Here is a 27053-nt window from a genome sequence, read left to right on the forward strand (position 1 = left end):
ATGTCAGCACAATCGTGATACCATTCAGTTGAGAAATACGCTCTCAATAGCCTTTTAAACCTTTGACTTTGAAAAATAGTTGTTATATTAATGATTCAACGGTATTTTTGTATAAAGACAGAGTGTCCGCCTGAACAATCGTTAACATAGCCAAAAATTAAAAAAAAATCGCACGACGAGTTTCCATCAAACCCGAAAAACATGGGTTTTGGAAAAATAGGCAGCATATTAATGGTCCCAGAGTCAACTATGGGTGGTTCCCCGAAGAACACAAGTGTCTATTTCTAACCGTTTGGCCTCTAAACGTAATAATGGCCGGACGAACAGACTCACAGACGGTCAAACAGTCAAACAGCGTAAAATCTTTCCTGAGAAATCGTCTGAAAGGCGAAGATATGTTGAGAAAAATTACCCTAGGATGTGAAACCTGGAAATTTTTGGAGTTGGAAAATTCGAAGTATTATACTGCTCTTTCTGTCGAGTTCGATCAATAAAAAATATCTTCTGCCATATTAATTATTTGTGAAGTTTTAAATTAACTCAATTTTTTGAATACCAATTTAATTTGAATTTCAGACGTATCATGTAATTAAATACTGACCAATTTTGCAGCCAAATTTAAATGAAACAACAGCATGGACATAATAAAAGAAAATGATGTTTTATTATTATTTTCTCAATTTGGAAATTAATTTTTTTTATTTTGCAATGTTTTAGGCCTAAAAAATAGTTTATTGTGTGAATAAACTATTTATTTCGTAGCGATTTTATACTGTTATCGTTGAAAAAAAACGAACATAAAAAGCAAATTTAAAAGAAATTTAATAGGAAATGTGTAAAAATTTAAATAAATAAATTTTGACTATGTAGTATAAAATTTTTATATTTTTGTAGAATTCTGCATAATTTTTTTTAAATTGGTACTGGAATTTTATTAGTTGTAAGGCATTAATTTGTTCTGGTATGAATATTCAAATTCTTGGCTATAAATATGATTGCAGATTGTATGTGCTAATCCTTAATCTTTTTCGTAAAAAAAAACAAACTGATTGGTAGGGGAATGTGGGTATGATTCGCGTACAATGAACCTTCAAACGACATCAATTTTCCCTTTGTTCGAAAAGAACAGGTTTACCATTTCTCATATCATTTCATGAGGTTAAAATTATCTATCTCGTGCGAACCATGCCTACTTTCCCCTATTTATTTTACATTTTTAAAATTATTTTTAATTTGATATAATTCAATTTTTTTAATGTATTAGGATGTGTTTTTAACTATTTTTTTTTGCATAGAAGGTACAAGATCTCTTTTTAGAATTTGTTTCTTTTAATTTATTTATTTCTCCCAAGTAGAGATAATAAAATACACAATTATTCTACGGAGAATCTCGAAATTCCTTTGGTAGTTCAAAATTTAATTAAAAAACATAAAGTTTCAAGCGTATTGTCAAGATATGGAGTTGAGTGGAAAAGTTCTATGGTTGTTAAACAACATACATAACAACGATACGTGGATTTCTATTTAATTTCCATCAAAAACGTCAATTTTCGCTTCATGATGTTCATCCTGAAAGCTCAGTTGCTGCAAGGATCGTAAAATAAGCTTTCAGGATAATAAAACGTACCCCGTTGTAGATTGTGTAAAAAGTTAAAAGAAAATTTAATCTAAATTCACAACATAAAATCTTCTATTTATTTACTTAAAGAGAAATCGATTTGCGACCAATAATAGACCGAGGATTATAGTGTGTGGATTGTATGACTTCACTTTTATTCAGAGAAAAAAAAACAGCATTTCCCAGCCATTATGTGCAAAACACTCAGATTTTTCCTTCAGTCTGCCATTGGCTTTTCTCTTTTAACCGAACATTTCCTGATTTTTTTTTCGGTTTACAAATGTGGTGAAAAAAAAGCCCAAGCTCTTCCATGATTTTTGCCATTCTCAGTGATTCAACCATTTTTAATCTGTACCGTCGAGAGCAATAATCATGAGACAAATCTTGAGCTTTTTCACCCTCAGACAGCTTTTCTGAAACTGACATTTTCAATTTCCCTATTATGACGCATGATTTTCATTGAATTGTATTAGAGTGATTCAATTTGTGTGTTTGAAATAAATTCCTCCCTTTGATATCGTCCAAACTGACCTCTTTCTATTTAATCATCCGCTTTCACATAAATACACCACACTTTGTGCAAATAAACTAGAGTGGGAGCCCACCCTTTAGTCCTCAGAGCTTATTTTTAGGGGATGATTTTGTGTAATTTTGTGGTAAATTTTAGGGGGTGAGCAATTAATCATTTCATAGGCTTTTTTTCTCTCATCAGACGGTTCAATTTGGCTCAAATTCAATATTGATTTTGTGTGTTTGTTAATTTGATGTTTACTGGGAGAAAAATGTTGATTTTTTGAGTGGGGAAACAACTTTAGAAAAAAATGCTGGTCATTTTAATGAAATCAAGGAACCCTATCTCAAATTGATGGACACGGGAATTTCTGCAAAATGCCGTTAAATCTTCAAAAGGGTTGTGATTCTTAGATCTGTGTGGGAATTTCCACAGAGACAAGCAATAAGGGTCTAGAACACTTTCTGCCTGGACAACTTTTAGCCACAAAAAGGAAAATCTTCCAACACTGATAGAAATCGAATTCTCTTTATTACACTTGGCAAAAATAAGTCGAAAATCAAGAAGTATCCCAAAGTATCCACATTCATTCGCACATTTTTTGAGAGCAAGTAAATCCAGGAATGTTGCTTTTCATGATAACAATCTATTACAAAAACCAAAAAGAACAGTATTTTCTTGTTACCAGAAATATTTTCTTCAATGCAAAACAAATACATTTTCTTAATCTTATAAGCTTTGTTTTTTGTGTCAGAATAATTTATTCTTGATTTCATGATATAAGTTATGAATCGTAAATAAATTTATTCATTTACTATAACCAAAATATTCCTGTTCACTATGTTCACAACCCTATCCAACAAAATTCTTGTTAATCTACAAATTTTCCTCGATAGGAAAATAAAAACTAAGATAGCATATTCCTATTCAAAGCCGGATATGGTCGGAAACGTTTTTGGAGGCACTCCAGTGAAGATCATCCTATTATCACAGCATCACAGCTATACAGATATTGAAATTTGACACAGAGATTGGGGATTGAAGAGTGAACAGACAAACTTTTCAAAGACAATATTTTTCTTTTAACGCGAAAAACAATAAAACATGAAAGCAAGGGATTTCGTTCAAAATCCTGAAAGCTAAGATCCCTAAGGCCAAAATCCGGTACATTGAAATCCCGAAAAGATCAAAATCCCGAACGCTAAGATCCCAGAAGACAAAATTCCGAAAGGTTCAAAATCGTGAATAGCCGAAATGTCGAGTGGGCCAAAAATTTCGAAGAGCCAAAATTTCGAATGAACCATAATTTCTGAAAAGCCGAAATTCCAAATTAACGAAATCGCGAATGTTTCAAAACCACTAATGGATGGGTCCAGATTAATTCAGAATAGGTCGAAGTTCCGAAAAGCCAAAATCCCAAAAAAAACAGCGCCCCGAAAGGTTAAAATCCCTAAAGTTAAAGTCCCGAAAGAACCAAAATTTCGAATTCTTATCATGAATACACTCATGATTACACCCGCGCTTTCTGGAGGAAAAGGGAAATTTTCCGCGTTTCGAGACATTATTTAACATGTCCTCCATATAATTTCGCTCCATTCAGCATTTTGGCTTTAGAGATTTCAGCTTTCCGGGTATTTGGCCTATTCAGAATTTTGGCTATTCGAGATTTTGGCTTTCGGGATTTTGACCGGCATGGAAGAAAAAGGTATTAAAAACTAAAAAAAAACCGTTATAAGCTATATGACCTTTTAGGAAGTGTTATTTTTTTATTACGTACAAAAATATTTGTGACTCGTAAATAGAGTTGAGAGTTTTTAATTGTTTTTTTTTTCAGTAAGTTGATCAAATTATTGGGTTATGAATCTCATACCACCACAAAAATAGACTTCTTCAATCCGAAAGATTTTTAGATTAATGTTAACCCTGATGGACCGGCTGTATGACTGTGCCAGTAGTTCTTCCGAAAAATGTTATCAATTATGAAAAATTGTATGTAATATTACAAAACGAATTTAAAGTTTTCTTCCTTTTTTTCTAACTGAAACCAGGAAAAGAAGCTAGTGGTGCGAGTATATTTAAAATTTTCTAAATTCCCATTTGAATCGCGTCGAAAGATATCCTAGTTGAGTATAGCCGTGTGTGACTTCCCGATGAGTGTTGTACAAAAGCTAATTGTGATAATGCACAATGGACTACAATTTATCAGTCAGTGTCTAAATCCCTTAAAAGAGTTCATCTTATCTCACAATGACCGACACTGGAAGGAGATTTACAAAGAGGCCCAAGCGCCGTAAGGAAAAACTGTATGCTGTACGCCCGTACGTTTAAAGTGTTCGAGATCGTTAATAATTCAGTCAAAGCGCCAAAATTGTAAATTTAATTAAAATAATTTAATCCAGTTGCGAAGAGATCCCTCGTCCTTTTCTTTTTCACGAAAAGGAGTGAGCTTACGTTTGCCATGTCTTTCAATTTTAACTCTTCAAAAGCGTGATAATTAATTAAAATATATTGCCGATTCATAAAGAATACTTAAAAAATTAAACTATTCAAAGTTAACGTTGGGACTAAGATTTAAAGCAGAGGTGTGCAAGAAACCGTTGAAACCGAATTAACGTCAAAATAAGTTTGTTATAGTAGCTTTTTGACCATTGGCGTACATGTTTCATTTGACGTTAATTCGGTTTCAACGGTTTCTTGCACACCTCTGATTTAAAGCCTTCCTCCAAGGTTTTAGTTCATCTTTGTTTAATTAAAAACAAAAATTGTTTATGCATTTTTATAAAGGTATAAAATTATAGACCCATACATATATTTTTCAAAATGTTATAAAAAATTCAAATTACTATTATGAGTGTTATTTTTGTCTTTCAAATGTTAGATAGATTTTCAAGTTCAAGTTAGAAAAAAAATCATAAAATCGTGTCTTATTTCTCTTTGTGGGATATATTGGTCTAAAATATTAATATTTAAACAAAATAAAATGTGTAAGAACATATTCATATTTCAGATATTATTAAAAAAAACATTTTCTATTTTCTCTTCGGTTAATTGGAGATTTTTATACAGTTTAAATGGTTCTTTAGAATTTTAGCTAGAAAATAACATTATAAGAGAAGATTTTTGGAAGCGAAAAGAACTATTTTCTCATATCGTATTTTTTATGCTTTAGAGCGGCCTTCAGCCCTCAGACTAGAGGTTTATCCCAGTACCCGAAGCAAATAGAATTATAAATAACAATTTTATAAATTCTTCAATATAATGAATCATTTGTCTTTTTTTTCTATAAAATGTCTGTGTCCAATCCTATGTTGGACTGAGTTGCACTATAAGAGAAGTTTCTGAGTCTTCGTACACACACCGCCTTCAAACACTTTATATTTTTCCGTATTTCCTTAATGAATCTGACGTAAGTTTTACAGGAAATATTTGACTTAATCCTTTCGTTCAGTAATAATCTTTCCGATTTTAGAGTTCTCCCCGGTTGAGATTTTTTCTGGACCGATTCGAAGTAATATCAGAGAGAACTTACCTAAAAATCCGTTGGAAGTTCGAACGTTTAAAGCGACGAGTTACATAAAAATGAGCAAGTGTAGAAGTCAGTTCTTCTATAAAGTTGTAACGTCATAATTTTTAAAATTCGCGAGTTAATTCCCCTCACTAGAAGGGAACGGAGAGAGGAGAATTCGTGGCGATAGGGAGTCAGTCTTGGTTGGAGCGAGGAAGAGGATACATCGGGCTCCGTGTCCTGGGTCTGATGAGGTGGATAAATGGCATATCCCAAGGCCCAGGACAACACAAGTTCATCAAAAGGACATTTATTTATCCAGAATTTTCAGAAAACTATATAAAAAAAATCAATTTTTGCAGGAAACGTTTACACATAGTTGTTGACATTGTTGACAATTGAAGTGTCAAGAATACCGAAATTCAAAATAGCAGAACAATATAGCTTTAATAGCTTTAAAGAGGTGAGTACGTGAACTTGCACTATAGGCTTCCGGTAGATTTTCGAATAGGTTTAGCTTGGCTTTGGAGTGGCTTTGTCTCTTCGAAAGGTTATTACTGAACGGAGACAATACTGGCTATTAATTTATATTGCAGTAGGTCAAATCGAAACCAAAGTGTGTGCGAAGCCTGAAAGCTTTCCCCTACTGCTATCAACTTAATTGGTATTTATTTTGTAAACTGTTTAAAAACAATTTTGCAAATGTTTTAGTTTATTGATCTTTTGGGCGAACAACATTTCCCTGTATTCTAAAAGGAAATGTGATAAACAGAGGTTGGTCCCGGATGAAAATGTTGTTGACAGAGGACTGATTTTCGCACTATGCATAAACTATATCCAAGCACTACACCCATTGCAAAATCACCAATTCTCCCACATAGCCGTACGGTCCGTCTGAATTAGTAAATAAAAGGCTAGGGATGTTTCCACAGATGTAGATAGAGCTTTTGTGTGGGAAGCTTTAAAGTTTTTTTTAATGCATGACAGAGAGACTGTGTGTTCTTTCTACTAAACTTTCGACGCCCCTTCCAACCCCTATTGACGGGGATAAGCAGGACATGAAGACCAAAAATAGAAGAGGTTTGGCTACAGCATGGCAAAAAAAATCCACTATACAACTAGTGCAGAGGCAAAATTGAGGAAACATCTGGTTGCGGTTGAATCGATTTTTATGGTTGTATGGGAAAAAAGTTTTCATTTTCTTCATCCTCCCCCCAAAAAGCTGTGGTGGAACTCAAGCGAGGCATAATCAAAGATTGAATTTTTTTTCTGTGCGCTTCTATATACCAATTTGAAGGGAAAAACATCAGACACTCGTGTCTAAAATATTGATTCATCAAATTTAGATAAGAAATTCACCGTTCTATTTGTGCTTACATTAACTTGTGTTTTTAATAATCAACAAACAAAAAGCTACCATGCTCTTCGTCAACCGAAGCCAAAGGTAGAAGTTTGTTTACACTGTAAGCACTTTCAATAAAAACTTTATTATTGTGCAAAAACACCGACAAATTGGTGCCTCCTTACTCCAACGACCCATCCTCTTCTGCCCCCTCTCCACCTAGCAAACTAACAAGCTCACACTGAGCACACCGCCCAGGAGAAAAAGCTCCGTCGAGGAGGAAATTGGAAAAAGCGACAACAGGACAGAGATGAAAGAGAAAATATTAAGGCAACAGCTCACGACTCATTTTGTCCAGGCAGTTTGTTTTGTGCAAATTTGAATAGCAATGAATATCAAATGAGAAATGTAAATTATTAATTATGCTAATTATTCATTGCGATATTATCACATTTTGGGACTTTGTTTTCTCCCAGCAAGAAAAAAATATATATCCTTGCTTCTCAACTCTGACAAAAACATTCATTTCAACAAGTTCTCAAATGAAGGGGTTTAAAAGAGATTTTATGAAATTCAAAAGTTTTAAAAATAAAATTGAATTATAAAGTTTCAAACTGAATTTTTTAATTGCAATAGTTTTTTTTAGTGGTTCTACGATGACATAAGAGCACTCGATTAATTCAAAGATTATTCTGAAATTGTTTCTTTCATTTCAGTAAGTACGTGGTAAGAACTTTCAAAGTAATTTTCGAAAGCAGTTTTCTGTATTTAAAAATTATTTATTCTTATTTAAAATTTTTTGGAAAACAGGGGAGAGATTTTAAGTTGGAAGTACTGCAGGAGAAGGCTTTCAGGTTTCGCAGATACTCAGGTTTCGAACATTTCATTTTTTTTTTAATATATGGCTCCGGTACACCTTTTAGATCAAGAAAACTTCATAAAATCTAAATTCAAATCCTATGATTCAGATCATATGATCCGATCCAATTCAATGTCGTAACTTGAAGTTAGGCGTCGTTATAGCACCCCTAAAAGTTACCACCTCAGCTGAACAGTGATTGGTACCGTTGATTTAGAACAGTCCTCGTCAGGACTCAGGACAGGCTTTCTCCCTCCAACTCCTCCAGGATCAACAGTCCTACTAAAAAATCAAATTTCACATCCTTTTCTTTCTCAGACGTTTTGTCTGTGTCTATCTCATTCTTTTGCACTCCAAATTCGATTGAGCTGAATTGACTTTGTTGCGATGTTTAAAATGAGAAGAAGTGTGCGAAAAAGTGAGATATGCATATGCAATAGGTTTGAGATAGAAGCGATGAGAATTTTGACTTTATGAAATTCTTCTGATCTAAAAGATGTGCCGGAGCCATAAAATTATAACTTACTCTTGAATTTGACACATAAATCAAACACCTTTCATTTTTATGTGTCTTATACTTGAAAAATATTTTCAAAGTGCAATAAGGAAGTGGTTACTTTTCCCCTACGAATATAGTAAGTAGAATTTCTGCTTTATAAAACGATTTCTACCTTGTCAAGCTATTTTTTCATCAGAACGTCCGATCGTGAACTAAATTAGAAGCCAAACAATTAGAAATAGCAATAAGACCTATATCATTAAATAGGCCATGGTATAGGTAACAACTTTTGTTCCGGGACCAAAGTTCTAAACCATGGGAGAAAAGTTTTAGAGCAAAAAAAGTATTTTCGTAGAAGAAAAATAATCTCTTATATGAAATGTGCGCATTTATATCGTCTTTTTTTAATGAATTGTAACATAAAATACATTAAATTACTGTATATTCATGGGCATAAAAGTATATGTCTTTACAATGCACAACATGCTAAGGAGGACATTGAAACATAAAGGCTCAAAGTCAAAACTTTAAAACTTTTATCTCAGAGATTTATCAACCGAATTTAATCAATAAATACTCAATCGAAAGGTCTCAAAAAATCCTACAAAATGACGGTATAGATAAGTTTACAAGTCGACCGCAAGAGGCGCTCCAGGTTATCAAAGTTTTCAATTATCCACAAATGTGTTAATTTTCGAAACTATTTAACCGATTTTTATGATCTTATAATATGTATGTCTGATGCTTTTAATGTGTTATAGAGAGAGACATGGCTGTATTGTATTCATCGATTTCAGTAAAATCATTTTATATATTTTTACTTATTTTTCTAACTGTGATTTATTTTTTAATTTTTTTTTATATTCTATTGAAATCGTAATCAGATTTTATATGGATGAATAGCTTTCCATCAACTTTGTGCCCATGCCGAGTTTCAGCTTTTTACCTTTTCTCAGAGAGGAGTAATAGTGGAAAAAGTCCTCATATTGTATGGCGACTGCTGGAAGGAGTGGCGGGGGAAACGTATACATATACGGTTAAAGAGCTTTCCATTGCCCTTAATCGTATGCTAAGTTTCTGATTTCTACTTCTTTTCACAGAGGAGTTACAGTGGAAAAAGTCATTATTTTGTATGGGGGCTATAAGAAGGAGTGGAGGGTGGAGGAGCCTTTATAACTGGTTAAGGAACCTTTCATAAACCTTGATCCCATACCAAGTTTCAGCTTTCTACTTCTTCTCAGAGGAGAGTTAAAATGAAAAAAAGGTCAGATTTTGTATGGGGGCTACTGTAAGGAGGGGTGGGGGGTGGGCGTAGTATCCACGGATAAATAGCTTAAGTCGTACATTGACACCATACCGAATTTCATGAAGATCCCTTTAGCTGATGTTGAGTAATTCGATGTCAAAATAGTATTTTTTCGAAAGGATACAGGTCTTTTTACAAGGACTCCCAGCGAATATCGTCCTGTGTCTCGGTAGTTTTTCTCTACACCATTACCTATAAAATGCGCCTAGTCTCATCTGTGGTCGCCACATAGACCAACTCCAATACATTTTTGCCCAAATGCCCTTTATATGTTAAAATTTAAAATAAACTTCTCTATCACGATCCCCTCCACATTTCTGTTTAGTATTTTTTTCTGGACGTATTTTAAAATTAAAAATAATTTTGTATATTCCTTCAATTTATTGTAAAATACTTTGAATAGGACTTGGATAAATGCTTATTATTATTAACATTATTTCCAACCTAGGACAAGTGGAGCTACATTGACCTGAGGCTACATTAAAAGGCTATTTTTCGCATATTTCTAAAGGAAATTGGATTTTAACGAAGTGCAATTTTATTATTATTATTATTATTATTATTATTATTATTATTATTATTATTATTATTATTATTATTATTATTATTATTATTATTATAATTATTACCAAAATAACTGCTTTTGAGCTGTTGCTCAAAGCATATTTCAAAGGTGTAGAGAGCTTCAGTAATTTCATATTTGAGTAATAGCGGCCACCGCTGTCTTAGCGTTGGTGACCAACCTCCAGAGTGAAAACGGTGAAAAACTCTTTCTCAGATTATATGAGCCATCTGTATCATCCAAAAAGAATTTAGAATTTAGATAGATAAAAGAATTGTAGTTCTAAATTAATTTATGTCTAGGTCCAGCCTCATTTAGAAATAAGCGAAAAAATAGCGTTTTCAATGTAGGCTTACCTGCTCCTACTGCTACTTTTGTAAAAACGATAAAAACACTTCCTTACACTAGTATTATAACTACTTTAATCTGCTATATAAAAATATTTTTACTTGTCAAAATATTTATTTTATTTAATGCTTTACAATTTGATTGAGCGAATATTTTCCCATGATTTATAATAACCTTGAATCTTTTCCTATAGCATTTTTTTTTCGATCAAGCGTTAAATATTTCTAGAGGATATATTTCTTAGCAGATTTTGGCAAGTTTGAATTCATTGAAAAGGACTTGGATGCCCTAATAAGTTTGAAGTAATATAACTAATTACAAACAAGGACTGTCCTAGTAATTTACTACGATAATCCATTTTGATTTACGCAATTTTGTCAATTTTTTAAGTGATATATTAATTAGTATATATCGCTATTGCCTGTAGCCAAATTGATAGTATTTAATCCAATCCATGGCAAATTAATTCAGTATTGCTAAAAAAAATTCAATTTTTTCAACCAATTTACCAAATGCTTAATCGTGCAAAAATTTAAATTGCAAAATATTTTCTTCCACGAACCTTTAAAAGCTGAAGGAGAAGTAATTTGATATTCAATATGGAAATCAAATGCCAATTAACAAAACCACGTGCGTCGAACGTTAACCTTCTTTATTTGAAATATAAAACAATAATTCCAAGAAGTAAAAAAAAAAATGCTGGAATAAAAAATTCACTCACACAGCAATTTTTCCAAGAAGTATGTACAGGAAAAAAGGAAATTTTCCATTCATTTCGGTGGAAATTTTCTGACGTCAGCAAGAGCTAAATTTCGTCACTGAATATCTCTTAATATTGGATAAACCATTGCAAACAGGTGAGTAGGTCAAAGTTCATGTTATAACCCATGAATCTGCCGAAATCACTGGGATAGCTTCAATGTCGAAGGGAGCCCAAACTAGCCCCGAGATATGTTTTCAATATAGACTTCTACATGAGAAGATGGAAATTATTTTGTGGAGTGTGCCTGATCATCTAATATCCAGAATTTCATTCTCAAAATCACTCAATTGGAAGTTCTTTTGGCCCAAAATCACCCGCCAAATTTCCATTTGGGAATATTTTTTGGAGCAAGGCGGATGGAAAAAGCGTAGGAGAATATGTACTTTGAGGATTGCATTTCTAAATTGATTCTGTGAAAATATTTTTTGATAAGTAAAATTCGGCACTCGTGAAAAAAAAATTGGAGTACCTGAAACTTTGGAGAGGATTTTCGCAGAATTATCCTACAATATTTAGGTTTTTGCAATATACCGCGAGGGGTTAAATTGTGAGAGGTTATTCGGTCAGCAGGTGAATGTTTGTCCAGTGACATCGTGAAAATATCCACCCTCACGTCGATAACTTCCGCCAAGCGATTATTCCCATGGAAAATTCATGCAAAACACACACAGAGCGTGGTAGAGACAGTCAGAAAACATTTTCACGGGGGCTTGTAATCCCATGAACTTCGGGGTGTAGTACTATATATTTTTGAATGTGAGAGCAAAGAGGAAGGAAATTGACGTCGACTCGGATGAGATAAGCTGATTCTGTTTATATGCAAACAAATCTCGTCAATATTTGCGATATATAGGACTCCCTGAGCCATTGTGTAGTGGTGTAAACCAGGAGCTTTGCGCCATGTGTAGTCAACGATAGAATAGGAGGGAATTTGTGAGGACCACGGATGGGATTTTCCGGAGGATTTGGGATAGAGAAGCCCCCCTTTTGAAAATCACGAGGCAAAGTGGATGGATCGCAGCAAATAACATACGAGTATCACACACAATTGACGAACAATGATTAATTTTGGACTCTGTACGGCTTTTGAGTTGACTGAACAAATAGATTTTCCACTGAGATTAAATACACACAATCTGCCTTAAAATACTGTGAGACGGGTAATAAACATTAGATTTTCACAAGCTCTTTTCAGTTCCTTGGGATAATACACGTAAAACCTAGAATAACAACGATTAAATATTTAAATTCAAAATGGTATAATCATAATGCCTGCGATGAATTTCGTTTTACCTGCAAAATTTCCTTAATTTTGAAATAAACGAAGCTTTAAGTTTGAATATTCAGTATTAAAATCAAATACATCTAATTTTTATTTCCTAATTAGTTCTAAAGTGTTTAAAAAAATATATATTATTCCAGTTTTAAATAAAAAATTCTAATCGAAGGATATGAATAAACTTAAAAAGAAAACGATTTGAATTTGTCTCATCATTGTGAAATAAAATATTAAGAACAAATACTTGTTAGAAAAGCATAGAAATCGTGAATAGTCTTCCATCGGTTTTATTCTGGGGCTTCCTACCAATATTACGACGGCGGTGGCCGCTGTGGCTCAAACATGAATTTCTGTAAAATCTGTATCAATTAAATTCATTTCCAAGAGCCATAGCTTAAAATTAATAAAGCAAAAAAAAGAGATTGTAAAAATCTCAACTAAAATGAAAATTGGAAAAATAAAGTTCCGGAGATTTCCGTAAATTGACTGATAAGAGCTTTTTTTCTAAAAGACGTCCATCATTTATATCAGAGGTGTGCAAGGACCGTTTGAAAGCAAAAAACGTCAAATAAAGCTGATTCGTCAATGGTCAAAACGCTACCTGAGCAAACTTATTTTGACGTTTATTCGATTTCAACGGTTCTTGCACACTTCTGATTTATATACAGTAGAGTCTCCTAAATTCGAACGCTCGGGGGGTATTTTTGACATTTCTCACCTCCCAAATTCGAACGATTTTTTCAAAAATAACGAAATTTGTGTGAGATTAAATTGTACTTTGAATCAAATTCCCGTACTTTCTCGCAAGTCTTAGTGGTAACATACTTCCTTTTCATTTTATACGATCATGATGTATGTAAACATTCAGGAAGAAGCACATAAATATGATTTTCATTCAACTAGAATACAAACTTTCTAACATAACCTCACAATTGACATTTTGAATCCAAACGGCGTTCGAATTTGAGAGATTCAGATTTGAGAGACTCTACTGTAGATATTTTTTGCTAACAAATTATGTGCTCGAAATTTTTCAAATACCCTAAAAAAACGGAACTTTAGAAAATTTTCCTGAATTTTTGTCCAATTTTAATTAGCTTTTCGTATAAAAGCTTAAGAAAATAAATTTGTGGGCGCGATATTTACGAGGTTTTCGTTTGATAGTGGCATTACAGTGGGTTTCCAGTTGAATAAATTCCAATCAAACTGTTTGCTTTTACTTCACAGTGAAACTTTTTTTACTTATTTAGATAAGGCTTTCCCAGAATTCCAATTTACGTTAAAAATGCGCAGTGTCAGAAAAACTATATTTTGACAATGCTTTGAAGTGGTAATGTTGATAAATTTTTCCTCTTTTGTCTCTTCACTGAGAAAAAAAACGGGAGTGCGATTAACTCTTTTTCCTCATAACTTTAACACTTTTTAGGTGTAAATATATATCAACATTTTTTAATGTTAATTTTACACCTTTTTAAGGGTAGAAATAACATGAAAGAGGGTAACTTTGACGCCTAATACACCGAAAAAGCATAATATTTAAAGATGCTTTTAAAGAGGTCCTACCAATTATATTCGAAATCGTTAGTAAAGAAATCCATCTTGGACAGTTTCTCTTACTTAGACAGAAATACATATATCTTTATGGATACCTTTATGGACTATAAACATGGAGAAATATAACCTTATCTTTTGTAATTCAAAAACCGTAAAAGCTTGAAAAAAGATCGTTTTTGAATTCGAATATCTCGTTAACGTTTTGTTATTTTATCATTTTGTTGTTTTATTATTTTTAATTATAGAAAACGATAGAATCTCCCATAAAATTCCTCTTTGAAGGTACCTTTCAACGTTTTATTTAAAATTTGAAGAAATGATGAGAGAAATCCGAAAAAGTTAAAATAACATTCCGGAAATGTTTATTTTACCCCACAGTATTAATCCGAAATCGGTGTAAATATTATGCTTTTTAGGTGTATTAGGGGTTAAATTACCCCTTTTTCATGTTAATTTTACCCTTAAAAAGGTTTAAAATTAACATTAAAAAATGTTGATATATTTTTACACCTAAAAGGCGTTAAAATTATAAGTAAAAAAAGTTAATCGCACCCCCGTTTTTTCTCAGTGAAGTAACTCGCGGATTCGCTTATTCCCTGGCGTTTCCGGGAGCCTTTTAAGGCTTTTCTTAATATAACTTGTTCGTAGAGATGATGCTTCTTTGTTTCTCCAGGTATTTATACAACCTAGTCATCACAAGAGCTAAAACTTCACGAAATTTTGAGAGAAAACCACCTATCCAAAATAAAGAGTATCGCCTCAGTGTAAGTAATTACACACACTGAATTTTCAAAAAAGCAGTTTTAACTCAAATCATATTCAGAATTTAACGTATTAACTGTTAAAATCTTCCAAAAAGAACAAATATTTAAAGATATTTTTCATTACTCATCAAATCGTGATCACAGCGTGAACCGTGTTAATACTTTTAAATATTTTCTATTAACTTCGATTAATAAAATAGAATTTTAGCTTTGGGAAATAAGAGAAAAGTTGAAGCATTCAAAGGCTGCCGCATTCAAAGGCAGGCCACTTTCCCCTAATTGTAATCAATTTATTTTTAGTGTCCAATTTTATCCTCAAAGTGTCCAAATTTAGAAACCGTCCAAAATTATGAGCTTTTTTTCTAATGGAATTTATCCGTAAGACTTGATGACCAGGTACACAAAACCCTTAATTTAGGGACAACCTCAAAAGGGGTAAGGGGCCTAATCGGAGATCTGGATGCAGCGGGCAAATTGGCGTGGACAAGACGTACAAGAGGAATGGAACGGCTGAAGCTGAGGCTGGAGATGATGCATGAGAACGATGGACACCGCTTGATGCCCTCAATTTAAATCTATCTATGTCAATTTATTACAACTTATTATCTAGAGCAAAAGCTTCGTGCGTAGCCCATAACATCATGTCGAAATTGCTCTCTCAGTGCAGCATAAACCTATTTGACGAGAATTGAAGTTGATTTGCGCTGAAGCATATAGATCTCGCGCGTTAATGATAATTTTGTGGCAAATAACATCTAAAATCACTCCCTGAGGTATCATTTAATCATAAATGTCAAACTTTATATAAATTGAGGTATACAGAGCAAATAATACAAGACATTTACCCCTTGGGCGTAGCTATTTCGAAGAAATTGTTGCGCTTCCCCAAAATATGGGAAGAATTTGTATTCGAAGGAGCTTTTTGCTACTTTATCACTTGAGTGCAATTAAATTTCCCCACGGGCTTAGTGTATAAAATTGCCATATATACTGCACAATATTTTACAACAAAATGCTCCCTAACATAATCCTAGATTTTAATTGCTGCATATATACATGGTGTGTGAACAAATTTTCGGGAATATGTGTGTGCATTTTGAATTTAAATTGCGCAATGATGAGAAAAAGCAACGATGGAGTGAATTAAATGGAAACATTTTTAATTAACTAAAGCTACACTAATTTTGCGAAAATACCAGTTTAATATACGACGGAGTGGAGAACTTTCCTCATTCAATTGCAATTTATTTTCAAATTATTTGGGTCATCATCTGCTAGGTTTATTTTCCCGGATGCGACAAAAGAATGTAACTGTGCCAATGCTTTTTTTTTTTTACTATGTGTGAAAGTTAATGGGACAAAGAGATCATAGAGAACTTTTTCATCAGTTTTTGGCATTGGCAGTCAATTTGATGGGCCAGGAATAAAAAAAAAAAGAGTTGCATCTGATGCAGCAGCCAGAATCAATTCAATCTAAAAGTAATTTTTCAATATGTCATCTATACTAAAATGTGTCTCATTTGGCTGGAGAGCTTTCAGTGAATTTCTATTGTTCTGCTAGTATTTTATGATGGTGCAAATTGATACAACATAAAATGCCAGTGTTTTCCAATTGTTCCCACAAAGCCGATGTTGCAAAATATTGCACGAGGTCGGAAAACAATGGCAAATGTGTTGAGCTCTGTATTCCTATATTTCCGGCAATGCAAAAGCTTCCTCCCTCTACATCAAAAGCTTTCAGGCTAAATGTTTCACTCGTGTAATTCGTCCTCATCGACAGAGGAAGTTTGTTCACATACCGCTCCTTTTTTTTTTTGCGTATTTCTAAAGATAAAACACATCCCCTTAACAAGTAATGCCAGATACATGAGGGATGTAAAAGAACACGGATTTATTCTTTCAGATGAGTCAGAATAAAAAAAAGAACAGTCTCTTGGAATTATTCAGGATAAATACAAGAAAAAAAGGGTAGAAAAATACCTCGTGGAATTTGATGTGAAAATAAAAAGATGCTGCATGAAGAAATTCAGAGAGGAAAGTTTGCATTCCTGCATGAGAAATTTTTCGCGTGAAAAATTTCCAAGAAGCATAAATTGTTTAATTAAATTAATAACAACATTCCCCATCTTGTTTCAACTCTTTTTAACATGAACTTTCTGCCCTGAAGCTGCCCATGGAGAAAAGACATCCCATCCATACAGAAAATTCTCCTGAAGCGGAAAATTTTTCCAAAAGTAAATTTTAAACTCTTTGAGACTTTCTTTTTATCCTATCGTCAAGTAGACTTCAGTCAAAATTAAATATATTTTGCATAAATTGAAGTAAATTAAATTGGAAATGTGGATAAAATTACTGCAAAAAAAAATCCAATACTGCAGCCATGGCTGTCCTTTGTATATTAATAAATTTGTCATGTATATAGTCATGAAAATTTACAAATATAAAATATTTCGTTGAGATATTTTCGAAGAATTTAATTAACTGTAATGCAATAATGATAATTAAAAAATTCTCTTTGTGGGGAATTTTTTTTGCACAGGAAATTGATGAAAATTCATCTGTTCTTTGTTCCAGAAATAAATCCAAAACAATAATGGAATAATAGCAATATAAACAAATTTATTAATAATTCTTCAGCAAATTATTAAAAAAATGTAATTGAGTAATAAATAAATTTTAATAAAAGTGATCAATTTCATTTAAAGCAAGTCTGATAATTTTTGATGAATAAAATTTATTCATGTTTGAAAAAAAATAGCTTCAATATCTCTCTTAAATTCAATTGAAATTCATCTGAAGTCTCCATAAGAAAAATAAATGATAAAGTCTTTAAATCTTCTCATTGGCAACTTTAAATTCACTTGCACACATTTAAAAGATTCCACAAATTCTGTCGTACTGCAAATCATCCTGTGATATCTTTTCTCAGGGATACTCTGACAATTCTTCTACTTTTCACTTAATTATTTCTCCCGCGACATTTAAGAGGATTGTATAAATGATATCTCCTGAGACCTAATTAGTCCTTCCCCTGTGCCTTGTGGATTTGTGTGCTGGATGGTATAAAAATAGATTGAGCGGTATTAATACGGAGGGTGAACTCCTTCCATCTGTGACCACATAAAAGCGGGCCAATGTATAGGACCTAAGTTGAGCTTTTATAGTGACACTGGCCGAAAAATAGGCACATATCCAGAGTACGAACATAACTTGGATATTTATGGAGTCGTGTTGGGGCTTTTTTTTCCACCATCAGGCTCGAATTTCCGGACAAGCTTTCTCAACTCAATGGTCCCTCCGCCATAAACAACAAATTCACATTCGCACTAATTCCACCCAGAAAGCTTTTATATTCATGTTTACTTCTTGTGCTTTTATCCAGTCGCACACATTTTCATCGTGAGCATGAGGAAAGTTTTGCCAAACAGCTCTTTTCGGAATTAAAAATAGAAATTGTGAAAAAAATAGTATCAAATACATATTTTCTACATTCAGAGTTGTATTTTATACGTCATTTATGTAAAGTAATAAACGAACTTACGATAATAAGTCTAATTTTATAAGGGACGTATTAGGCTTTGAAAGAAAGAAACTTTGGTATGTGTGTTCGTCTCGATGAGCACTTTCAGGTGGAAGTTCAAAAAGTCAGCACAGATGTCACCTCGATAGCGTCAAAATTCAAACTGATTTTTCTCAAAAACGCCATCGTACAAGGCAAACAAATTTTATAGTGTTGTAGTCTAGGCTATGAAGTTTCCAAAAAGTAGCATGGGTTCGCTGTGGTTACAATAGAACCGGAGACATTAGGGGTCAAAGTTCACGAAATTCAATACGCCATATCTCCGTTTCAATTTGACCGATTTTGACGAATGAGAGCGCAAATTAAAGGTCTTGCTAAGCACTACAACTCTCTAGAACATTTGAACATTGTGGACCAAAGGTTAGAGGCACCACAGTCGAAAAACTCTTGCTCAATCGATTTTGATGACTACTGTGGCATAATTGTGGAGGACATCTATGTCTATATTTCGTGCAAATATATATATTTTTTAACTCAGATTATGCTAGGGTAAAGTGGTACAAGTTGGACAATCAATGGTACAATTTGGACAGGGCTTTTCTTCTTGATGAAGACAATTAAATAAAACCGAAGGATTATTCTTTATTAAGTCCGCGACCGAGCCACCAACTCGTTTATTCTAGAACTCGCGGGAGACTTGTCTTTACCCATTGGAGGGCTAACCCCGGCGCAACCCAAACGCACTCGGTAACGATTCACGATAGACTGAAAGGAATAGGCATGCGCATGGCCCTCCTCAAGATGATACACCTTAAGTAACAACTTCTATCCCAGCGAGCATAGATATGAGGGTGAATATAATACTACTCTATAGGGGACTATATTCAAATTCAAATATAGCCGTTTAGAGCTGTTACATTGATAAATTTAGTACTTCATTTTTATTTGTGTATTTTTAATGCTTTCGATTTATAATTTGGTTCTTTGTGCTTAAAAACAAATTTTGTACTGTATTTATCAAGAAAAAAGTCATGTCCAATTTGTACCGGCGAATTGTCCAACTTGTAACACTATGTCCAGCTTGTATCACTTCACCCTATGTGTCCGATTTTGTCGTTTTAGTGTAAAAAACATATTTTTTCTCCATAATAACGCTGCGAAAATACGCAAGTACTGATATGACCACTTTTACTCGACTTCGTCAGTTAAAATAAAGGTTTAAAATTCTTAAAAAATTCAATCATTCTTAATAGGGCAAGTGTACCAAATTCCGGCCAGCTTGCAATTTCGACCAGCTTTTTGTTCCTCGAGTTTCCATGAGTCTATAGTTTTTGCATACTCTAGAGATTATAGTATACAAAAAAAATTACAAAAAGTGTAGCATTGACGAACGATATGATGTGAAAAAGACATTAGAAGAATTCATGAAGGACAAAGCGCTATGAGAATGAAGGTGACCGAAATTGGCCACCAAAGCTATGACTACATTTTTATTCATCTTAAAATGTATTAAAAATGATTTTAAAGAAAATGAAGACGATAAACTGCCTAAAAGATCCCAAAAAACACTCCTTAAGAAAAAGGAATTAAAAAATTAAATTTATATTAAAAATGTTACATTTCAAACTTGAGACTTTGGGACTTGCATGCAACTCTGCCAAAATTTGGTACACTTACCCTATTGCTGAAGTTCATTACATGGACAAAATGCCCGGTGTGGTCAAAAAACGTGTTCCATAACAAATAAATTGAATTATCTCGACTCGCGAGCAACCGATAAGATCAGGTTTTAGGGCAAAATTATAGAGGACATTTCGGTCTATATTCAATTTAATTCAATTTTGAATCTTGTATAATTTGAATATAAATTGCGTTGTAAAAATTCAGTGTGGAAAGAGTCTTACAAAAAAATGTGACAGATCGATTGTGTTTCTAGCAGTCTTACGATTTGTGGTGAAGTGCAAAATGTTTTCTTTCGGTATTTTTCATGAAAATTAATTAGTTTTCATTAAAGATTGTTTCTGTTTATGTTAATAGTGAATCAATCTTTAAATTTCGGGTAAAATTTCCCAGCTGGATCCTGTCATTCGCGTAAAAAAGTACATACTTTGTGAGCGTCTCTCCGGTGACGTGTTGCCTATTCCGACAATAGTGTTGCATATTCCGGCAACATCTTTTGTTTTCCTAAATTTCTTATTCATTTTGTGTTTTTTTTTTCAATTTCTGAGTTCTCCAATGTCCAGAGAAAAAAACATCGCTTCTATGAAAAAGATGATGTGTAAAATGCCTTGGAAGAGTTCAGGAAGGGCAAATTCCTACGGGAATCTGCGCATAAATTTGAGATGCTACTCTTCAGGTCTTCAGGACAAATTACACGGAAGATCTCAGAACTTGTGGGTCATATAAACGTATTAAACTAATTATTAAACTAGTTCCGCTTGACGTTTTGAAATTTTCTATCCGTTGCGTTACAAAAGGTGGTCAGAAAAAAGGTGGCCGGTATTTTATTCAAAGTGGCCGAAATACCACCCAAAGTAATGTCCATATTATTAGTATTTTTTCAATATTTTAGAAAGTGATTTAAAGAAAACAAAGATGATAAGATAGTTTTCAAGGTTCCACACAACTCTCCCGAAAAAGAAGTAACAAAAAATATCAATATGAATTAAAAATATTGCATTTCAAACTTAGGACTTCGGTGCTTATATGCAACTATGCCGAAATTTAGCGCACTTACCCTACTTTGTCCAAATTTATGAAACAGCCCGTCTGACCATGCGTGGATTATAGGCTCAATTAACCCCTATCTTTCATACCTTACTTTTAAAAAGCCCTCATACAAAATACCCCTTAAATCGTTCATCCTGGTTAAATAAAACATATCCCTATCTTTATAACTTCTATCATTTATATAAAATTCGAAGGTGATATCAGGATGTGAAATTGACAGTTTCATTCTACCGCCATTGATATACGTGGCAAGATTCAGTCCTTAATTTGTACCTACCACTCGGATCTTTCCGAGGGCTAAAATAGTGCCTAAAGCTGGGTGTTAATTAAGGTCTCAAGGCAGGGTCCCCCTTACCCTGTGTCAGACGGGAGTATAAAGTGAACATACTTAAAATTAAATCCTAACGGTCTATGTAACTTTAGCGCTACTACAGACATCTTGACAAACTTTAAATATTCTACAAAATTGTGAAAATTATTTAAACAGTAATAGACGTTATGGTTTTAATATTTGTTTGACATAAAAATATTTTATACGTACCGTAGAATGAGGGTAACTTTGTCCTCCGTGGATGACTTTGACTCTTTCTAGAATTTAAGGATGACCTTTACTGATCCGATCTGCCATGTCTGATCGTGAGAACCGTTTTTAAATATTATAATTAAAGAAAAGTTTACGAACCGTAGGGGGTCAAAGTCACCCTTATCTACGGTCAAAAAGCAGTGGAATAAAATACGCGTAATTTAGTAGCAGGGATGATGACTTTGTAGCAAGGGTTAAATATCCTGTCAGATATTCAAGAGGAAAATTACGTTTCTCACGTCAAAAGTTGGAGCAATGTGATGAATGGGGGGAGTTAGGGGATAAAAATGAGAAACATCTCATTAACTCCAGTACTTGACTCTATGACATGATTCTCCACTGTTTCACGTAATGCGATACAGTAAAAGCTTCAGACAGGAGCAGAATGGAAGCTTGCATTGTTGGTATAGAAGCTTTTTCACACCTCACAAACTTTTTACCACATATACTTCATTTTACAGACATTTTATTGTGCAAATTCTGCGGATGGTGATAAATAATGCAACCTCATAGTCTTCATACCAGCGACACCCTATTCTTTACCAAGCGTACAATATAAGGATTAATTCAAGAAAAATCTACAATACAGACCTGCCTCATTAAAATTTCAAATACAAAAATGGAAGAACTTTTATTCTTTCATCAACGTTGAGAATTGTCCCACTTTTGGGAAGATTGAAAGGGGTTCATTCTTTTGGAAAATACATTTACTTGGAGATTTATAGTGGGATTTCTGCTGAGCCAATAACATTTTAAAAGGGTATTTTACGTGTTTTCAGTGGTTTGCACAAAATTAAGTTCAAATTTCCAACCAGAAAGGTTTCTAATAAAATTCAACCTCTTGTGAACAAAATTATTTAGTTGGAAATTATATTCAAAGCAAAAGATTATGGTAGTATATATCCCATTATTGTTATTTCCTATGAAGAATATTGTGTATTAATAAAATGTGAGTTGGGAGAAAGCTCAAAAGCTCTCTGAGCTACTTATTCCTAATCTAAGTCATGATATTTTCACAATATTTCCCTGTCTTTTTCTCATTTGATCTTTTGAATTCCATTTTGATAAACCCATCTGTATTAAATTGAAGTTCCCCCCCCCCCTAAAGAAATATTCCATTGAGCTTTTTTTCTTTTATGTAGAGGAAGAGAGTAAAAGCTGCTGAGCATATTTTGTTTTATGATTTACCCATTCTCCCTTTGGCCGTTGGGGATTATTTTACTGGCATTAACTGTTTGCTTTCAATGTTGGCATTTTTGAGTGCTGTGCAGCACTACAACAGCTGCAAGCTTTGCACATCAAAGCACATCATCTCAATGTGATCATACTTCTGACGTTCACTGCAAGTTGTCTCTTAGGAAATTTAGCGAAATCAATTTCTCTTTTTTATATTTTCCTACATGTAAATCTCCCCGGGTGGGATGAATTCCTTGACAGTGAAGCTCGTTAAATTTCCATTAATTAAATTTTTAGGCTTACCGAGAGAAGATTTTGTTCCAAGAAATTAATTGAGTATCACCACCTTTCAGGCCTTACGACAGAAAAGAACCTGCAAAGAAAAATGAGGAATTTTTTTGTAGGCAGATTTAGCGTGATATAATACGAAAACATTCGCTTGAGCATAGGAAAATACTTTGAGTGGGCGAATGTCTAATCTTTCATTCTTTTGAAGGTACTCCAGCACGTTTTTGGAGAATTTTTTTTTCCCCTGAAGTATCCTCCAAACATGTGCCGGAGATCTTGCGTTTTGTATTTGGTTTGCTATATATACACTTTTTTGTGAGGAGAATGAGCCCCTTTTCACGCCCATTCACTCACTTTTCCACCCTCTTCCGACACATTTTCCGTTCACCTTCAAAATATCTCACCTGGGACTCAGGAGGATTCCACCAGAAATGTTTGGATTTTCCGCATTAAGATTAGAGATGAATTTGAGGAAATTCAGCTGGGTAGTTAATGTGAAATATTTGCAAATGGGCTACAATTTGACCCCCATTTAAGCTTCACCAATTGGCTCTATAGGTCAAAGGTTAATGGCTAAGGACTGAGGACACAATGATGCTACAAATTAATCAAAAAGCTAATTATTCCGTCGAAATAATTAGTCATAAATTTCCTAGCGTACCATTTGATTTGATAAGTAATTAAGATTGTGCGAAATTTATCCTTACAAACTTGTATCTTATCTGGAAATCTGGGCCAAGATCTTATGCAAAAGCTCTGGTAACTATCTAGGGGAATGGAATATGATTCAGATGTATTTTGATATATTGTCTAAGTAGGGCTTTGAGATGCGGATGAGTGAGGAAGAGACAGACAAATGGAATACCGGAAGACATGAGGTGAAACTCTAAAGGTAGATTCGTGGGTACAAACAGAAACTCCCTCCTCCAGGCATATGACAATGGTGGCGAGGCATAACTTTTGGGCGATGAGAAGTTATATTTTCCCCAAGGGCGAAATTGCTGGGTGAACGTGATACAAGAAGTGTTCGTGTGGATTGTGGAAGACGAGACACAGGAAAATCTTCAATTTCCTCCATGTGCGTTGTTATACCCATTCCAACAAAAAGCTTTCACTTGGCCCATGGAAAATGGAGAAGGGTTGACATATAAAAAAGATTAAATTTTTTCCCCCCGAAAACAGAAACTCCCCTTTGAGGTTTTCGGACCATGAATTGATAATATGGGGCTACTACAGCTCTGATATGACTCTTGTCCCTATGGACTTGGTGCGAAATTTGCTAAATTATTCCTCTTGTAGACCAAGGAAGTCAATGGTGTGGTTTTAAGGGGCTATACTGAAGATCTACTGAAGCAATAAATAACTATAGCACAAGTTTTGTGAAAGAGTAACAGCTCATGGACGAGACAGAAGCTTTTGCAGGATGCTTAGAATGTAACGATCTATGTCTTATTCTTGGTTATGAGACATCTAGAATATATTAACAGTATAATGATGTTAATTAAATTATATAAGTTAATTTAAATTTAAGTATCAATTACCAAATTCAAGCTGGTTTTGTAATAGTGACGAACTTAGGCTAGGCTAAGGCTTCGTTATAATCTTGTTCTTTTCAAGGAATTGTGTAAATGACAAAATTAGTATTTGAAAATTTAATCTATTGGAAATTTATTATTATAAATTACGTTCCTTTTTAAATTACTTTTTATTTATTTAAAACTTTATATTTTATTCATTTAATTTATATTTTATTTCTATTCTTCATTTTTTTTTTAATTTCTTATTAAATCATTCATTACACTTTAACCCAAACCGGTCCTCAAATCACTAATAACCCTATAACCAAGTGGTACGCAGATGCTGGACCTCTTACATGGGTATCCCACGTGTTATCAACATCTTTTACGAGAACACAACTAAGAATGAGGCAACACATAGATGTTCTTATTAAGAATGCACAATTTTAAGGAAAAAAATATACCCCGAGAATTCAAAAATACTAGAAGGTAAAATAAAATAGTTCAATACGAAATTGGAATTCGAACAAAACTATTTCGTATTTAAAAAGAAAGAAATGGAATTTGAATTTCATTAGTTTTTACTTCTCGAACTTCACAGAAAGAGCAGTATCTACAATCCCTCGATTTTGAGTTTATATATTTCGACCCCTTAACCACTAAGCGGTCGTACCTTGGTAAAATTTTGGAAATCTGAAGTGTCGAGTTACTTGACGTAACGCTGTTTGTTCGTTCAACCGTTCGACGTTCGGCCGTTAGCACGCCTAAAGCCCAAACGATTAAATATTGGGACTTGGAATCTTCGGGGGACCGCCCTTGTGTTGACCATGGACCATTAATATGCCCTTCATTTTCCTCCAATCCCCCTTCTTCCCCTCCAAAACCATGTTGCTTTGGAAAGGTTGTTGGAAAGGTCTTAGAATGCTTCACAAGCTTCAACCGTTTCCAATCGGTTGTGAATCGGTGATAAACCAGTTTTCAACCGATAACTAATTTTTATCCGAAATTCAATTACATTACTCATGAGGTATTAGGGTAAAATGAGCTAATTTGAAACCATTTACAATTTGGAATATTTGAGATGTTCTCACTGTTTCTGATGGCCAAAAACGAGGACCGCGAAATAGAAGAAAAATACGATTAAGAACAAAAGGAGCAGCTAGTCTTTGCGATTTTTTTCCTTAGCATTTCTAAAACAGTTTGGCAGTCTCAGAACTCCAAATTGTAAATGGTTCTAAATTAACTCATTTGACCCTATGGCCAATGTTTTGAGTGATTTATAAATCGGTTCAAATCGGTTGAGAACCACTAAGCGATAAATGACGCGAATGTAATTTTGAGATGTAGCATCTAAGTCACGAGTTCGGGTTTGCGGAAACTTCATATTTTACATTTCATATTTTACATGTTCATATTGCATATTTTGTATTGCGGAAACTTCGTATTCTAGTACATATTGTTACGGAAACGAGATAGAAGATGTGAGGGACGAGTCAGGAGGGATGGAGAAGAAAGTGGGAGAGATTTTATCGATGATAAAAGGTCAGTTGTCCACTGATCTCTTTAGAGTGAGGATCACCAAAATGTAAAGTGAGTGCAAATAAATGTAATAGTGCAAATGCCTGGTGTTAAAATTCATCCCTTGCGACCCCAGTAACTCAATTTCGTTACAATATCGTATTTTACCATTTCGTATTTCACATTTCGTCTGTCATACATTTTTTACACAAATTGAACATTTTTCGTCTGCCATACATTTTCCACAAGCATATCAACCAATAAAATAATAGAATTGCTGTTTTATGGGGATAAGGGTGCTATGCGCCTCGGGTCTGAGTTTAAAGTCGAACTTCAAACTCTAATCATCAGTAGCGCCTGTTCAGGCTAAGGGAAATTCTCTGCCTGGATTACTGTGACACCCTTTTTGAGATCTTAAATATGTTCTCAGGCATTAGAGTTTGGATTCCGGTTTGTTAATGCCATTTGTATAAGTTCTTTGCGAGATATTTTAAAAAGATTTTTTTTTAATATTTAAAAAGAACGACAAGTTTTACAGAGCTGAGATTTGATAAAGAGCTCTTTAAGATCGAAGAATCACAATGATTTAATTTTAGATGTTTATTACAGAAAGCGAATTGGATATCTTGTTTTTAGTCACGCTAATCCAAACGTCCAATAGATCATGGTCATCGTTTTGAACCACTTATCCCTGTAAAGCGGTCAGACTAGAGATTTAGCCCAGTTCTCGAAGGTCTCAAAATCCTAAATAAGAAGCAATTTTATTGGTTGATCAGAATCTAATTAACCATTTACTCTTATCATCCGATCC

The 27053-nt window shown here is 33.7% G+C and overlaps 1 protein-coding gene across 2 annotated transcripts in view; it reads right to left on the reverse strand.

The window, feature by feature from the left end:
• The window catches only part of LOC129809642 (complexin), a 298624-nt gene that overhangs the window by 247585 nt on the left and 23986 nt on the right, over positions 1 to 27053 (reverse strand). For both annotated transcript variants that reach the window (XM_055859615.1, XM_055859614.1), the window contains exon 2: positions 23223 to 23292. The gene's annotated coding sequence lies outside the window, so the exon portion shown is untranslated. The remainder of the gene's footprint in view (positions 1 to 23222; positions 23293 to 27053) is intronic.

The sequence above is a fragment of the Phlebotomus papatasi genome, chromosome 1, assembly GCF_024763615.1.
Source record: "Phlebotomus papatasi isolate M1 chromosome 1, Ppap_2.1, whole genome shotgun sequence".
Lineage (NCBI taxonomy): Eukaryota > Metazoa > Arthropoda > Insecta > Diptera > Psychodidae > Phlebotomus > Phlebotomus papatasi.